The sequence below is a fragment of the Marmota marmota genome, unplaced genomic scaffold, assembly GCF_001458135.2.
Source record: "Marmota marmota marmota unplaced genomic scaffold, marMar, whole genome shotgun sequence".
Taxonomy (NCBI): Eukaryota; Metazoa; Chordata; class Mammalia; order Rodentia; family Sciuridae; genus Marmota; species Marmota marmota.
Window position 1 is genome coordinate 78,655,471 of NW_026000026.1, and position 18,480 is coordinate 78,673,950.

General features: G+C 36.0%; 1 protein-coding gene across 8 annotated transcripts in view; it reads left to right on the forward strand.

Annotated features, from left to right (window-relative positions):
* Spink5 (serine peptidase inhibitor Kazal type 5) overlaps window positions 1-18,480 on the forward strand; it is a 175,680-nt gene that overhangs the window by 23,177 nt on the left and 134,023 nt on the right. For all 8 annotated transcript variants that reach the window (XM_048811756.1, XM_048811753.1, XM_048811751.1 and 5 more), the window contains exon 2: window positions 7,466-7,582. The gene's annotated coding sequence lies outside the window, so the exon portion shown is untranslated. The remainder of the gene's footprint in view (window positions 1-7,465; window positions 7,583-18,480) is intronic.

Here is an 18,480-nt window from a genome sequence, read left to right on the forward strand (position 1 = left end):
ATGGGAGAAGAGTGTTCTCTGTAGGATGTCTCCTACTTTTTCGGCTCTGGTACTTGGAGCTTCTCTTCAGAGATTTGCTGAGTTTCCATTATCCTATTTGTTCTTTTTAAACTTACTTTCAAGCTTGGTTAGTTAGTCCCAGGAATGATGGACTGAATGCCTCCCTGTTAAATACAAGGTTTACCCAACTTCCCCACCCTCTGCAGAGCACCTTGCCTGTCATTGACTATCTGCTTCTTCCTAGTGATGACACTTTCTCATCCTTCAACTCAAAAGTCTTGATTTCCACTTTTTAAAAGACAGCATTACAATTTTATATTTCTAAGCTAAGGAGAGATCAAGCACAGATGCACATTATGAAGGTCTTGCAAAGGCTTCAGAAGAACATACATAATTTTTCTGTCCAAGCTCTATGGGTGTTATATGTTCATCAACATGGCAGTAAAACTGTAAAAACTAATCAGCTTTTGCCCATTAAAAAAACTTCTCATGAAGTATCTTTAGAAATCAGATTAAGTGTAACGCTTTAGAACTTGAGTAACATATTGAGCAATAGATACATAGTTGACACTGAAGAAATTACAAGATTAAAACACTGTTTTGACCATTGTTTTCTTTTGGTAGTGCTGGGGATTGAACCCAGGGTGTTTTGCTGGTTAAGTTTTTGTTCCACCATTGAGCTATGCCCCCAGGCCCTGTTGTTTGGATTTAATTTGGAGAGTTAATATGATGAGATCCATTTAGAAGGAATACAAGATTTATAAAACTACCTGGAGAACAAATGGCAAAGTTAAATTACCTTACATGTGATACAATATTTTTTTAAAAAGTTTATTGTCTTTAGATTAAATAAAATACTTTAATATTTAGTTTGTATCTCTTAGATACAAAAAAAGTTCTCTACAATAATTTCTTTCCTTCCTGATGTCCATCTCCTTCTAATACATGGGTACTCTTTTGAAATTGATTTATTAGAAGGGGGTAAATATCAGAAGAAAGTGATACAGAAACTGAAACTGGAAAAAAACAAAACAAATAGAATCAAGGAATGGAAGGAGGAAAATAGTGTTCAAGACAAAGGTCATTATTCCAGATTCTAGTTGAGAAAGAGAGATGGAAATAAGATTGATGAAATTGAAAGAAGATTTAGAGCCAGAACATGGAGCCCATTAAAAGACAAGAAGAAACAAGGAGAAATTAACAAAAAGGACGGCTGAGGACAAAAGGTGATGGAACAGCCAGAAAAGGGAATAGAGAAGAGATGAGTAGCCACATCAGAGTGAAGAAGGGTGCATTAGCCAGAGCTGTAGGTGAGCCTGACAGGGGAAAGAGTCATCTCAGTGACAATTAGTGAGAAGGAGAAAGAAAACACTCAAAAAAAAAAAAAAGTGGGGAAATGGAATTGAAACAAATTTCCCTCACCCTCCTTAGCTTCGTCTTTTTCAAATTTCTCCTTCCATACACAGCTTCCTCATTTCCTCTTCCTTCTTTACTCCCCTCAGTTTCAAACCTGATAGGAGAAGGAACAAGCTGGTGACACTGGACAACAGGACAGAGAGCTTCTGGAGGAAGCAGCTGCCAGTTCTCCTGACCTCCTCTGGGCTGGATGCCAGCTGTAATAGATGGCAGCGGCCCTGGCATGGAGGAATCTCCTGAGACCCACAGAGCCAGGGGCCACTTCTCCTATCATCAAGGGGTAGTGAGTGGTGTGGACAAGTATTTTTCAACCTTTATCTAGAACCAAAGTAGGTTGAAGACATTGACTTTAAAGTAGTTGGTTTTCTTCCCCTAAGTTCTCTTCTGGTTTGATAATGATTTTTCTAATTCCTAGTATCCTACTTCTGTGGGAAATAAATTAAAAGCCTATTTTTCATAGATTTAGCCCTTAGAAATTTTCTTAGCTTCAATCACATCTTATTCATTTACCAAATATTGAGCAGTCACCAGGTGTCATACACATGGTGTAGAATGAGACAGAGTCCCTGCACTCAGGTGGCATGTAGTCAGAGGCAGACCTGACAGGAAGGAGGGAGAGGACAGTGCTGCCCACCCTGTGCTGTGCTCTGTGACAATGACTGCATTGCTGGGAGGAGCCTTAGGGGACCATGAGCATCAGAGAGAAAGGAACACAGAAGCTGCGACTTGGAAGATCATGAGAAGCAGGGCTGAGGAAGAGGAGAAGGAAAATGGCATTGAGGCAAAGGACAGTGTGACTTATTGGGGAACAGCAAGTAGTTCTGCATGGTTAAGGAGAGCCTGGGTGTGGTTAAACAATGTGTATGGATCGGTGTTGTGTTAGTAAACCTGTTCTCAATAAATAAATAAAGGCGTTGTTTGTAATTTTTGCCTGTTTTGTTGGTGTCAATATTTCTACTCTGGTCAAATTCAAGCTACTAATTGTTTGTCAACTGACTTGCAAAATTTCTGCATATTAAGCAGTTGTTTCCCAAAGGCTTGCAGGAGCCAAGTCTAGTACACCAGAGGTAAGCGGTGAGTCAGACCCAGATGGACCTCAAAAACCTGAACTTATCCCTCAAAGCTTTGAAATACAGGAATCTTGCAGTATCATGATTGTTTCTTTCCATCAGGAAGGTGGTGCCACTAGCTGCTTCTTCACTTGCTTTCCTGAGCTCAAATCTTGGTCCTGCCCCTTTGCAGCCATATGAATCTGGCCACATCACTTAAACACATCTTTTGTGTTTTCTTATCAAGAAAATATTGATGATATTACCTAGGTCTCTTTGTTGGGAGGCAGGGGGTGGAATGAGAAGAGATTACATGAAATTGCTTTGTTAAGTGTAAAATTATTCATTCTTCCTTCCTCTACTCTCCCCAGTCCCATCTTTCCCTTTCTCTGTCTCCCCCGATTCCAACAGTCCTATAACACTGTGTGCTGGAGACAGCATTAAATTGGAAGTTGGAGTGCCTTGGATTCGCACATTGCTTAACCAACAACCCAACCTCCCTTGTCCTTGGTTATGTCAAGGATTTGATAATTGCCTCCTAATTCTGAGGAGATGAAAACATTTGCTATCTGAATGATGGAGTATTGCAATTTTACAAATGTCTTTTTATTTACATATATAAATAATTAATATAGATGCATATATTAATTAATATATGTTATATATTTATTTATATAATTAATATATAATGTGTTATATATTAATTTATATATAAATAAAATAATTTGAAACAAATGAAAATTCAATTTTTAAATAACCATATGTCTTACACAGAGAAAATGGTTTGGCTAGAATGATTGAAAGCTGATTCCTTTATTCCCTCCTTTTTTTAAAAGCTGGGCAAGTGATGATTATAAACAACAGTACAGTAATATCTGACTTAAATTATAAGAAAGTGGTCTGTAGACAGAGTACCATATGAAACTGAATACAATCTGATTAATTTTATCAATAGGTAGTTTAAATGTTAGAAATTCTTTTGCTTGTGTTAGTATTTTTCATGGCTGGTAACTCAGATGTTTTTCTAAGGAATGTATCATTAATTTACATTTTAAGATGATGGGTGGTTCACACAGTGATCTTTGCTTCTGTAACCAAGTGGACTTTGTTGACTGTGTTTTTCAAACTCCACCTAGATTTCCTCTGGAGATGTGAGGCTCCCTGAGGTGCAGGAGCAGATTGCTGGGCCACATTCTGATAAGGCTATAGAGCAGGGGTCCTTAAGCTTCTTGTGTATGCTCCAGTGACACCTGTGGCAGTGTGGTGACACATCCTGTTTCCTTCTCAAAATGCTTGTAAAAACATAATATAAAATGCCTTGGAATTCAAGTAAATCAATCATATTTAAACGCAGTGATCAATGAATTACAAGTTTGTGATCAAGTCATGCATTTGCTTGTTCTTTAATCTGTTAACAAACCCTTGAATAATTACTATAATTTCTAAGCAGTGAAGAATATAGGTTTTTTTTAATCTTTTTTTTTTGGTGGGGTTCTTTTTTTTGTCTTTTTTGGAACTGGGGGTCGAACCTAGGGCTTTGCAAATGCAAGGCAGACGCTTTGCCACTGAGCTACATCCCAGCCCAGCAGTGAAGAATATAAACAATATCTTAAGTAACAAGATGTCAGCTGAGTGTGGTGACGCAAGTCTGTAATTCCAGTGGCTTGAGATGCTGAGGTGGGAGGATTGCAAGTTTGAGCCTACCTGGACAATGCTAATGAGACCCTATCTCAAAATACAAAGTAAAATAAGAAAATAAGCATTGGGGATAAAGTGCCCCTGGGTTCAATCCCCAGTACCTCCAAAAAAAAAGAAAAAAAGATCTGTGGTGTGGTGTCTATTGGCTGCAGATTCAAAATACTACATATCCCACTTAAGTAGTTACTGCCTATGTTATCATTTAAGTATATTCAAAAATTTAGTTTGAGATTTGTGAAAGCATTTAATTTTTTTTTTTAAATATTCAAGGTTGCAAACAAGTTAAAATATTTGAGGAAACTTTAGTCTTAGGTAGTGGAAACTGGGCTACATTGGATCAAATTTAGAGATTTCTAAAATACTCCCCAGATTTTATGATCTGTGATCCTAGAGAGGAGCCATATGGACATTTCCTCAGCCATGTGATGCTGGTGTTACCAGTGATGATAATATATCAGTTAGTGCCGGGTGCTGTGGAGCACGCCTGTAATCCCAGTGGCTCCGGAGACTGAGGCAGGAGGATTGAGAATTCAAAGCCAGTCTCAGCAAAAGCGAGGCACTAAGCAACTCCGTGAGACCCTGTCTCTAAATAAAATACAAAATAGGGCTGGGGATGAGGCTCAGTGGTTGAGTGCCCCGGAGTTCAATCCCTGGTACCCACCCCACAAAAAATCAGTACCTATTGAACACCCCTGATGTACCAAGCACTGTGGTAAAATGCTTGATTTATTAGTATATTAATCTTCACAGCAAAACCTGGATAGACATTTCTATTATTGCCATTTAGCCAATGGAAAATTGCACATTTACAGAAAATGCCGAAGTTTTAACAAATCTAAAAGTTGAGTAGAAAATCAAATGTGTTTGAATCTATTTGGGTTTCTTTGGATTCAAGTGTTTGAATCCAAAACCTGTGTTCAAACTGTTTATCAGGGTCTCCCATATTTTAATCATTTCTCACCATGTGTCTTCTGGGAAACTTGTTTTCCTGAGTGTATCTCAGGATCCTCCTTACTAAGGATAGACCTTAAGTGTAGTGAACCTTATATTGCAGAGACGTAGACACCCTTAGAGTCAGAATGGAGAAGAAAAGATTCAAGCATCTCCGATATCAGGCTGATACTTCTATCCATGGTTTAATAGTGGGTTTTAAAATAAAATTTAAGTTCTAAACTTTCATGGGTTTCACTATCTATATTTTGAAGGCTTTAGATAAGATAAATTTGAGAAGTTTTTGTTCATGTGTGTTCACTAGTAAGATTTTAAACTTTTTTCCATAATGATGTCTTAAATGTCAAAAAGACAGACTAGCTTAGCAGTGGACTACTGTGTAATATGAAAAAAATTGCAATGAAATGTACTATTCTTGGGGCCATCTCAGAGATTCTCATTCAGAGGCCTGGATGGGGTAAAGAGTTTACATTATTAATAAGCATTCCAGGTAATTTTGATGGAGATAGTCCAGAGACCACATTTTGGAACTACTTGAATGATTAAACATATGGCTCTGGAGACAAAAGACTGAGTTCAGTCTTTCATCTGTCATTACTTATACAGCTGGGGCAAATTGCCTAACGTCCTCTAAGTTTCAGTTTCCTCATCTCAAAAAATAGAAATGATAGTGATAATATACTACTAATAAAAATAATACCATCTCAGGGGCTTTCTGATAGTTAAGTAAAATTTTATTCACAAAGTATCTAAGTATTTTATCCAAGAGTTCATATTTATTATTTTAATTTTAACTTCCTAAGCTTTGGGTTCCATTTTTAAACTATGAGAGTATTCTTTATGGAGAGTTGTCTTTCATGTCTTTAGCAAATTTGGCTTGTAGTTAGTTATTTGTTAATGTCACTAGTCTTGTTAGAGCTGCCCTTGGGAAACTAGACATGTTTCCAATCTCAGTCTTTATGCAATTCTGCTTTTAACAAGAGAATACAGTCTTAAGGGTTGAAGTCATTTGTGCACAATAGAGTCAACAATAAAGAGTCTTCATTCTGCTTGTAAGATGAAAGTCCATGCACATTTATTTATTACTCTTATTCATGTTTTGTTATCATATACATAGGTAGTCATTTACAACCTTAACCCAATATATTGGTCCATCCTTTCATACTATTTTGTGCAGTACAGGCAAAGACATGTGATATTATAATTTACATATCTGTCTTCCCCTAACTGCACAATACACATTCAGTGATTGATACCCAATGTCTAGAACACTTCCCAGCATATAGCACTTGGTTGGTGAATGTTTGTTAAATTGATTAATGGACTTTTGCTAGAGTAATAGAGTCTCAATATTAGATGATGGAATTACTAGAAATAAAATGCTAAAAATAACAAACTGCTAGAAATAATATGCTATTATTGTAATTCTTGCATCTTTTAAAAATAATTTTCTGCCATTCAAGTTAACAAACCACGAAAACCTATTTATTTCTTTGTCACTCTAAAATGTCAGATATTGGCTTCCATTTTAAAGGAATCTATGTATTGATTCATTTCTCCTACCTACTATAGCTTAGTACTCATCAATCAACATTATTCTGTCCTTCTCTCCCTCCTACTTCTGGCCTCTAGGAATCACTATTCTTCTCTCACCTTCTATGAGATCAACATTTTAGATTTCTCATAGGAGTAAGATCATGCTGTTTCTTTACCTGGGCTATTCTACTTATCATCATTATTTTCAGTTTCATCCATGCAGTGACGAATGACAGCATTGTGTGTGTGTGTGTGTGTGTGTGTGTGAGAGAGAGAGAGAGAGAGAGAGAGAGAGAGAGAGAGAGAGAGAGATTGAATGGCATTCCATTGCGTCTATATCACATTTTCTTTTCTATTCACCAGTTGACGCACACTTAGATTATTTCCACTTCTTGGCTCTTGAGAAAAGTGTTGCAATAAAAGAGATTCCATCATCTAATATTGGGACTTTACTTGAGCATTCTTCATGTGGGTCCTGTACTTGTACCACTGATAATGCTCATATATTGACTTCTAGCCAGCACTGTTGTTTCCCTTTTCAGCATGTATTCTACCCTCCTCCTTAAAAGCAGGTGATTTTTTTTTTCTCCATTCATCTATTTCATGTCACTGTCCCTCTGTAGAAGTTGACCTTATCCATAACTCCAGTTTGGGCCTGATTGATGTAAAAAAAAAATCCTATTTCCTTTGCTAGTAACTAGTTCAGGATGTTTCTAAACTCCACACAAGTTAATGGGATATCTGCCACGGACTTCTGGGAAAGGTTCTTCGTTTTTACAATGATGCCTAAAGAAGAGATGATCTTTTTCTCTTAGGACTTGCTGCCTAGAGCTGCTGAAGCCATTTGGCCCCTGCAAAGGATAATGCAAACCTGGCAGCTGAGTCACCCAAGCCTGAGACTTGCTCCACCTCTGGACTTCCTGTTATGTGAGGTAATAAATCCTTTGCTAAGGAAGATCTTGCAATTGAGACAGGCTCCTTTCAAATAGGCCGTTTTGCAACCCACATTAACAAAGGGAATTCTCAACAAAGGGGACCAAGTTCCTATGGTGAGGAGGGGTCCCTGAGGTTTTGCAAGTTGCTAAAGAGTCTGTGTGTACATTAGGTACCATTAGTAGACTGCATAAATGGAGATGTAACATTTCACTTGTGGAATCCTACAGAATTATTTGATAATTTTAAAATAAGATGCTCTGAGAACACAAAAAAGTAATGAAGCAACTGATACTCAGTCTTGGGAAATAAAATTTATATTTCAGAAAGAGATCTTAGCTAGTTGTCTGGACTTTTCCAGTTTCTACACAGAGGAACTCAAAATAATGAACCTCCCCAAGCATTAGAGACCTGTTTGCACAATGAGAAAGATCCCTATTGACTTCCTCTCTAGAAGTGTTGTGAGGATAAAATGAGATATGGTAAATAAAAGGGCTTTGTAAATAAAAGGTATATTCTACATGAAAGAGGTCATTTAATAATTTATTGACTCACAATGTTTTCCCACCCCATACTGCTCCTTTGTTCCAGTCTTCCATGTAGTAACTTGAGAAACTTTCTCCTTTTCTAAGTTTGCCACTTTTTTTCATTTACTTTCAATGTTCATAGTAGTTCAGCATGAAAATGGCACTTCCTCAAATCTTGAACCCGTAATTTAGTTGTATATTGTGTACACCCAGAGGATTATAGCTGATTATACCTGTCTCATTATAAATTAAAGGCTCAGTAAAATGACCACATCCCCAGAGTAAAGCCTTTTAAATCACAGGTTTTATATTCAGGGTTGGTACTTGAATCCCATAGGGAAAGATACATGTGTATTTTCTAACAAAAATTAGGGCAGATCTTAAAAAAATAAAAAATAGCAAAGGCAAAATTATATTCCTTTGAAAATCATGTAAAATGTAAATAACTAAACAGAATACTGGAAAAAAATAATACTAAGCCTTAAGGGCCACAGGCCTGGGAGGTACATAACTGTAATGCATGTGAGGTGTGTGAACCCTAGCAGATGCATATAAGAACCAAGGAAACAGATCACAGTCCATAGGTAGTAAAATTAGACCAGGTATAATGGCCCTACAAGAGTGCATTTATGTTAAACAATAGAGCTGAATCAAGCTGGGTTCAGAGAGTTAAGGCAAAAATACACATGAATATAGTATATGTATAACATAATAATACATATGTAAACATATATGCTAATACATATTGTATGCTTACATATTATATGTGTATATAATATACATAACCTACATAGGACATATAATATATATATATAACACAAATAAGAAAAAATGTGAGGGATCCTGAGAACCCAGAGGGAGAATAGTGGAGAAGATGAAGGGGATAGAGAGGAAGAAGTGAGAAAAGGGAGGAACTGTGAAATTACGCTTTGTACATATACAAATATACCATGGTGAATTTCACCTTTATGTATATCTATAAAGCACCAGTTTAAAAAAAATAAAATAAATAGAAGGAAGACCAGTAGAATAGGAAAAGAGGAAATACAGAGACTGAAGTGGAACAAATTATATTCCAGGCATGTATGGTTATGTCAAAATGAGTCCTATTAGTATGTGTGATGATAACTAAGAAAAACATTTAAAAATTTATATTAATACACATACCTACACACATATATAAGTACATACATAAATCAATATATAGGTAATGAATACACACACACATACATTTAAACACATATATAGTACCTAGAATTGTTATTAGGGACCAATATTAATAATACCAAAAATATAGAATATAGATTGTTGCTAAATCATTATCTCATGTATTCTTTATAAGCCTGAGACTTAGATTAGAACTGTTGGTGTATTCAATATGAATAAACAAACTGAAGCTCAGAAGATTGACTCACGTATGGTTGTAGAGCTGATGAGGTTTGAGCTTGGATTTCAACTGTTATCTCTGGACATAGAATTCAGACCTATTCCATTATCAGATCAGAGTTTTAATGTATAACCTACCTTTAATTAAAGGAAAAATTCCACATTTGATGGATTATCTAATCAGTTTATCATACTCTAAATAAAAGGCAACTAGAAAATGATAACTAACGGGATTTTTCAATTTTTTCATCATCCACTTTCACCAAGATGTTCATAATTTAAAAAAAACAATAATTATCATAGTATCTTGCTTTCACTTGTCCTATTTCATAAATTATCAAGTTTTATACCTGCTAATGAAATATAAAATAGCAACAAGAAAAACTTCAATTAATAACTCCTGAATGGAAAAAAAACAGTACGTGTTGTGGTATATCTTTGCTTTGACAGTGACTCGCTCTGTGACCTTGGGCAAATCATTTGTTCTTTCTGTACATCAGTTGTATTATCTGAAAAATGAAGGTATTAGAAAAGATGATCCTTGAGTTTCTTTCTACTCAAGGCTCTATACCACCCTGAGGACCTGAGTGGAGGTCAAGAAGGGTACAAAATAAGTGGTCTCAGGACGTTTCTTGTCCTCTTTGAATTTGTTACTGAAAAATGGCAAGGGTTGAACAGACGCCTCCATGTTTACTGGGTTCTCTTCAATGCTCTGGATTGTTTCAGCAACCCTGAGGTGTGTCAAATGTTGACATGGCTCAGCCAAAATTAGTTTTGGAAAGCTAGGTTAACTTTGAAGGAAAACCTACTTTACCAAAGTAATTCTTTAATGGGATTGAACCACTTGCAATAGTTCAATCCTATTAACAGAATCTTTCCTTTCCCAATTTCTGTTCAGAGCCATCTGGGGATCTTACCTCATTGGTAGTTAATTCCTTTGTTTCTCTCCTTCCATTAATTATATAATGTCATTCAAATCTATTGTATCACAGGCTCTGGATCATTGAATGTGACAGCTTCTTACACTGAATAGATTATTGTCCTAGTACTTGGGTTACTATGGACAAAGAGGTGGTGACTAAAGGTGAAGCAGGGAATACAGCATCCTAGCTCCTAGCAATCACACAGAACTGAATTTCCATGCACTACAGCACAGAGAAGGATCAAACTCAGTATGTGTCCTTTCTATATTCCTTGCCTAGCTGAGGTACATTTGAGGGGAGTTCAATGTACAGTGCTTTCATGTCTGCAACAGGAAAACTGGGTCTGGCCACAGTTTTGTAACTGGCTAGTTCTATTGAACCCAGTTTAGTCAAAGTAATTATCCATGTCTCAGCTACCCTCATCTGGAGAGAGGGATTTGGGATCTACTTGTTCTCAATTCCATAGATAATTGGGTGGTTTGCATAGATGACATATCATATCTTGGGATAATTCTGTGCATGTCCTGGTTAATGGTGGTGGGTTTAATGACTGGGAGAGCCTGGAACATAGACTTCCATTCACCCACTGGGATGGCACAGTGGAAAGTAGGGATTTAATCACAGATGGTACAGTTATTTTAGGCCATTTAACACTATTTAATGTTTACAGGAAGGATATGGTGAAAAACAGGGGAGATAGTTAACATGTGTAGTTGATTAGTTAAGATACAGATTTTAAAATTTAACAGACCTGAGTTCAAATCTTCAACTTATTAGCTATGTAATTTAGTAAGTGCTTAATTTCCCCAAGCCTTAGTTTACTTATCTGTAAAATGATAGTAATGATTTTTTTTTTACAGTATTGCTATGAGATAACACAAATAAAGCACTTTACAAACTCCTGGGCACAGTAAATCATATTGCTGTTGTCTTGAAGCTGTTAGCATTGGGGGGAGCTCAGCATTAAATTAGAGAGGAATTATTTTTCATGCAGGAGGTTAAACATTATGATGGGATGTTTAGCATGCAGTCAAGTATACAGTATCACAGAATTATTCCTGCAAGGAATTGGGCTCCATCTATTGTGGTGGGGCTGAACTCCAGGTAGCAGGGATGTGGGGAGAAACTATGCTAAGTCCCAGGCTTAAAGGGGCTAGGACTTTATTCAGGTAAATTATGCAGGAGTCCAAGCAGAAATCTAGTTATTTGTACAGGCCCCAGTGAGTAAAACAATACTTAGAAAGATTGGCTCTTGGAGAGTTCTGGAGCACTAGGCTGAGGTAGATCTAAATCTGGAGCCTCACCATCTGGTAAGAAGAGCACAAAAACCAAGAACAGGTTGGGATCTGAAGAAAAGTCTCTGAAGACTTTTTAAGAACAACAAAGTGCTAAACTTAAAATAATATAGTACTGATATTTGCAGAAGAAATGCAGTTAATTTCATCGCAGAAGAGAGAGCATCGAAGTGTTGACCTGTGCTGTCACTCATTTGTTGAGGAAAGGACCACGTGGGCAGAGAGCAGTTCTTGGGGCACCAACGATGGGAGTGTATGCAATACTTTTCTCTAAGGCATTTTAGTGTCTCAGTGTGGTGAGGAAAGTTTGCCCTTCATGTCTTTTCTGTATTAAAGAGAACAATGGACTTTGACCCTCCAATGAATTAAATCACATAGTATGCATTGACAAGTATGTGTTTCACTTTCTATACATTATAAAAGCAATTTCAGTTTCACCAAGTACAACCTTCTTTGACAGCTGAGGAAATTGTGGTGTAGTGAAAAGGAATTTGGGCTCTGTCTCTTATCTGTGGGACTTCTTAGAAATTGCTTAAACTCCTTATAAAGAGACTCTAGTCTCTCCATAGGAAAAGGCATAAAATTACATTGACATATTTCAGGGTTATGTTTTGATCAAATGAGATATATGTGAAATCCCTTATAAATGGTGAAGTTTTCAGTCTTTGACCTTTCCAGTTCTGAGGCTTCTTGAGAGTTGCTCAGGCTATGTGATGTAGGCAAAAACTGCATTTCTTCTTTCCAGCAAATAAAGGTTTTTCAGTAAAATAATTTAATTGCCAAATTGGATTTCTGTTGATATAGTTAATGAAATTTATTAGTGACTAGTGGGAGAATATTCCAGGTTGATTTCTTAAAATATGATATTTATCTTTTAGAATTTAAGAATAACTCTAAAAACATCCCATGCCTTTATCACATCTGTTCTTTGATCTACTTTCATAATTCTTTACCCAATATATCTTTTTTTTAAAACAAATGCTAAAACTCTTTAGTAACTCTCCCATTAAAGTCTCTATTTTAGGATGTTGGGATGCCATTCAGAACATCTCAATGTCTCTCTGCATTTCCAGTCCCTCCCCTCCTGCTGGTGCTCCTCTCTTTAGCAACATCAGAATTCTTTAACTTGAGATGACCTATCATGTTATAGTTCCAGCTCTTCCCCCTGCTTGGCGTGATCCCCCAAATTTGACTCTGTTTCTAATTCTCAGAAATCAGTCTTATTTAATTTCTACTAGCACTTTGATGCTTTCTTGATTATCTTGGCTGAATTAAATTTCCCCTTTCAAAATTCACAGTATTTCAAAGAGTAAGATTCTACCAGGTAGGAAATGAGGGTGATCATCTTAGGCAAAAGGAATAACAAACACTCAAATATCAACTAAAAAATAAGAATGCTTTAAATTCAAACATTTGCTAAATATAAGTAATAGTAACATTAACAACATACACAAACTATTTATGCTTAAGTATAATAAAAACAATAATATAATGAAGAATCACATAGCCACTGTTCATCTTAATAAGTAGAATAAAATCCAAATATTTTGAAACAGCTACATCTCAGAGGAGTCTCTCCCCATGAGGTATAACATTATACTGAATTTTGCATTTGTGTTGTGATTTATTTGCTTTTACCCCCTTTGCATGTAAATGACCTGTTTAGATTTTGTGTTTTGAAGTACATATAAATGTTATTACAAATCATTCATATTTTTGCTATTTGCACTTTTCTTAATGTTGTATTTGTGAGAATTGTCCATATTGATGTAACTGTTTCTGTATCTATTTCATTTGTATTACTCTTTACTGCTCCTCTGTATGAATAACACACTGTATTTATCTATATCTTTTGCTGATGGATATTTGTGGGATTTTTGTTTGTTTGTTATTCTGTTGGGAAAAATTCATCTGTATGTTCTTTTCCATGTCTTCTGGGTGGAGGGGTAAGAATATCTGAGATGGACATGCAGGATTTGCATTGTTTGCTAATATAGCAGGTATTCCTTCAATTTTTCTGAATAGTGTCATTTTTCTCCAAAGGTGTTTTGGAATGGCAATCTATCATGCTTAAACTTTTGCATTTAGAAAGATAATTGGGAGGTAAATCTGGGAAAGAAGATTGGAATAAGAGTGTGAAGTCAGTTGACATGCCCAGCACTTGGATTTTATTCTGTAGGCAAAAGAAAGTCATCAGTTGTGAGACACTTTAGGTTGCTTAATTTCTCTGAATCTTAGTTTCCCCTTCAGTAAAATGGGGACAGTATTATCATTCACAAGACTGTCCTGGTATGTAATAATTGCTCAACAACAAAATAATAGTATCAGAAAAAATTGTAAACTACATGTGACAGAAATGGATTCATATTTTAGAAAACTAATAACAATGGTGTATACATGAGTGCAAAAAGACAGGAAGCTATTGTAGTCATCTAGTGGTTGGGAAATGCTCATTAAACTTTTAAGATCCTATTTAGGATTTGTCAACCTTACAGCTATTGACATTTTGACCTGGGTAATAATCCCTTTTTAGGGGGTTCCATCTGCACCTTGTAGAATGCTTAGCATCATCGCAGGTCTCTATTCACTTAATTCCAATAATAACTCCTCTGTTCTGCTCCGGGTGTGAGAATTAAATATTTTAGACTTTACCTAAGGAGTGAAGTCCTAATGGTTTGAGAACCTTTGATCTAATTCCACTGTCAACTTATTTGTAAAATCTTCCTTCTTCTTTAGAAAGATTGAATTATTCTCTTCTCAGAAATAGTTTCTTTTTGGGGGGAAGAACCCACAGTTTGAACTCAGGGGTACTCGACCTCTGAGCCACATCCCTAGCTCTATTTTTGTATTTTATTTAGAGACAGGATCTCACTGAGTTGCTTTGTGCCTCACTTTTGCTAAAGCTGGCTTTGAACTTGCAATCTTTCTGCCTCCCAAGCCACTGGGATTACAGGTGTGTGACACTGTGCCCAGCTCAGAAATAATTTCTTTAGGCATTGCCCACATATGTTTCCAATTATTATATTATTGACTTTTTTATAAGATGGTAAGTTCTCAAAACTGTAATTTTTTATTTATTTCAAGAATTTAGAACATAGTAATAAGTAATGAGGGCTTTAAATATGAATTGTCAAATACGATTCAAAAATTATTTTTAGCCTACCCCTTGACTATATCAAGTTCTTAAGTTACAATGGTGAGCAAGAAGTCATGCCTCTAACCTTGTAGAATTTATACTGTAATGTGTTAAATATTATAATAAACAAAAAAATTAACAAAAACTTATAGATATGACAAATGTCATGGAGGAAATTCCCATGATGTTTTGTTAGGAGACAAATAATACCCTTTATTTGGGGTAAGTTTTTCAGAGGGAATAGTGACATGTAATTTGAGACATGAAGGTTGAGATAAGAAGTGAGTTATGCAGAGCATTGTGGCACACAGTAAAGGATTTGTGTTTTATTATAAACGGGATGGGAAATGTGTTGGAGAGTTGCTAAAGGGGAGATATATGCCCTTATTTCATTTCGATCTGTGGCCTTAAGTGACCTATTTACCTTGAACTTCTTTGGAATATTGAGAAGATGAGATTAATTAATAGGTGCAAAGCAGAAGAGCAGTGCGGGCATACTGGATATATTCTGTGCTCGTGACAATGACGATGTTGATGCTGCTGCTAGTGATGATGTTTTGAAAATGTTAATTTTAAAAATAACTTCCTATGTTTAAGGCAGTCTGGCTGTGTTTACAACATAAATTGGAAAAGGGATACTTGTTAGGATTTCAAGTATTCAAGATTTCAAAACCTAAGTGAGAGAACTCGGTGCCCTGATCTGAGGTGATTATAGAGATGAGAGAACAAACAACACATTGATTCATAATGATTAGAGGTGGAGCTTCAGGAACAGATGATGGATTCATTGGCAGTTAAGGAAAGTAGAAAATCAAGAACACCTAGATTTGGGCATGATCAGTTGGGAGAAATGTGGTGTGCTTACTTGTAATAGGACAAACTGGGGCTCGGAGTCGAGTTTGGTGAGAAAGTCAAGAGCCTTACTTTTTTTTTTTTTAATATCAGGAATTGAACCTGATTGATGTACTTTGCCTTTGAACCATGTCTCCAGCCCCTCTCTTTATTTTTGATTTTTTAAATTTAGAGACAAGTTTTCACTAAGTTGCTTAGGGCCTCACAAATTGCTGAGGCTGGCTTTGAACTTGCGATCCCCCTGCCTCAGCTTCCTGAGTCACTGAGATTATAGGCATGTACCCACACTGGGCAAGAAACTTACTTTAAAAAAACTAAATCAAGTAAGTAAGTAAGCATGTAGACCTTGTAAATACAGATAAGATACAGACATAGATTTATGAGTATAGAATTGGTAAGAAGTTGGGACCAGTGAGAAGTGGCTACATAAAAAGATGTTTAAAATTATTTCAATGTTTCTGGCTCAGGTGGGCAAGTTCTAAATATAAGGATACAAGAGCCTCAGGAAGAAGCTTAGGGTGAGAATGAAACAGTTGAAATTGACTTTGGATATGATTACTAATGACTGGTAGAAAATTAGAAGTTGATATTAAAAAGGAAGTTCTGCCTGAGATAAAGATTTGGAGCTAACTACATGTAACTGAAACAATGGAGCAGAAATTAAATTGCCAGAGTCTCAGATTTTAAAAGGAGGCAATGGCTAGTGTGGTGGTGCATGCCTGTAATCCTAGAGAGTCTGAAGGCTGAAGCAGGAGGATCACAAGCTTGAGCCAACCTCTGCAACTTAGTGAGATCTTATCTCAAAGTAAAAAAATAAGTAAATAAAATGGCTGGGGATGTAGCTCAGGGTAGAGTGCCCCTGGGTTCAGTCCTCAGTACAACAACAACAAAAAGATAGGCAATGAAAGGAAGGATAACAAGTAAATGAGATTAAGAACGAATGACCCGTGTAGGAGAAGAGAATATTCCCTATGATGGTTGAAAAGAGTACTAGTAGTATAATAAAAGGCAGAGTTAAGCTAAGGCTGCTCTTTTCAAAATGCTGCCACACACACATTTTCATCCTCATACCACTAACAATGTGAGAAAGCAAACATATCATCAGTTCACTTGATGATGAGAAAAGTCAAAAGACTTACCCCATTTTTTTTTTCTTAGTAACTAAAAGTGGTCAATACGAGAAACTAGGTCTCACAAAGTCAAATCCCACTCTCAGAAACATCACCCTTATAGAAATAGGAGCGTTGGAGTTAGGAGAAAATGATTTGGGGCATCATCAGTTTCAACGTTCCATTTATTGATAAAATCCATCCTCAAAACCTTTACTGAAATAGGCAATGTGTTACTTCTTTTATCCAGCCCATTCATCTTGAATTACTTGCTTTTTTAAGTTTTACTTGATGGAATTCATCTCTGTGTAACGTATACACTTGGATCTCAGTCTATTATCTGCAGCCACACAGACTAAAGTAATCAGCACCACTGCCTCTAGACCACTTCCAGTATTTTTAATTATACTTTTCTGGGTAGGATATCACTATGTTTTTTTCTACTATTATCTAGGTCATAGTTTCCAGACTCTAGTAGCAGTCTTCCTCTTGTGGAACTATCCAATTTCATTAATTATATCCCTAAAACATAGAATCTACAATTAAGTACAGTATTTTCAATGTGGTCCTTTCAGTGGATTATAACACAATGTAACTTTCACTTTCTTTATTCCAGAGATACAGTGATACCGACTTCTGGGGGTCACTACTGAAGATTCAAGTGAGCATAGGGTCAATTAGAAATGTGGATGTTAGAGTTTATTGTGCTAATTCTATGGTATTTGTGCCTCTAAACTCATACATCCTTTAAAAGTACATGAGGACCTTTGTAGTGAGGTTACTGAATCCGGAGGGTGACCTCTAGGGATTCTGAGTTGGAAAGTTTCCTTTGCATAAACCACAGTAATTCCAGGTGCTAGACCTTATTACCTATTCAATTTCATTTTGTTAATTTGATTATTAAGTATAATTTGTTAACAATGTTTTACATTTCTCCAGCTTTTATTTTCATTTTTAACTTAAATTTTGAATTAAAACAAAATTATTATGGTCTAAAAGAAAAATTAAGTTTTTGATTCAGTCATCCACCATAATAGTTATCTTTGCATTCCATCATTCCTCTCCCTGCCCCCAAATTACGATCTATCATGATTATGACTTTTACACGTTTTTCATCAGCTTATAATACATGAAAAAACAGGAATATAACAGATTTTAAGTCAGGTTCCAAAACCTAAAGCTACTTGTTTAGCCAGTATTTCCTGATGTTTCCTCCAGTCTCCTCAATTCTCAAGGGTAGCCATTCTCTTGAAATATAATATTATAGCATAGTTTTGCCTTGTGATGAGTTTTATGTAATTGAATTAATACTATTATTTAGCTTTTGAGTCTTGACATCCAAATAGGTGGTTGTATTTGTGAGTCGTTCATTCTCATTGCCATAGTGCATTCCAGTGTATGATGTTACCACATCCTTTTCACAGCTAAGGCATTTGGATAGTTTCTAGCTTTCAGATGCTGTGAACAATGTACATTTAGTCCATATACATTTAGTAACTTTATGTGTTTGTGTATGTGAAATCGTTGGGTAATAGGATGACTGTTAGGTTATCACTGATTTCTACGACCCCCATGTTTCATCTTTATAGAAAGAGAAATCTCTTTACTAAGAGCTTCTGTATCTGTCTTCTTTCACTGCACAATGTCTTTGAGATTAATTTAAGTTGCT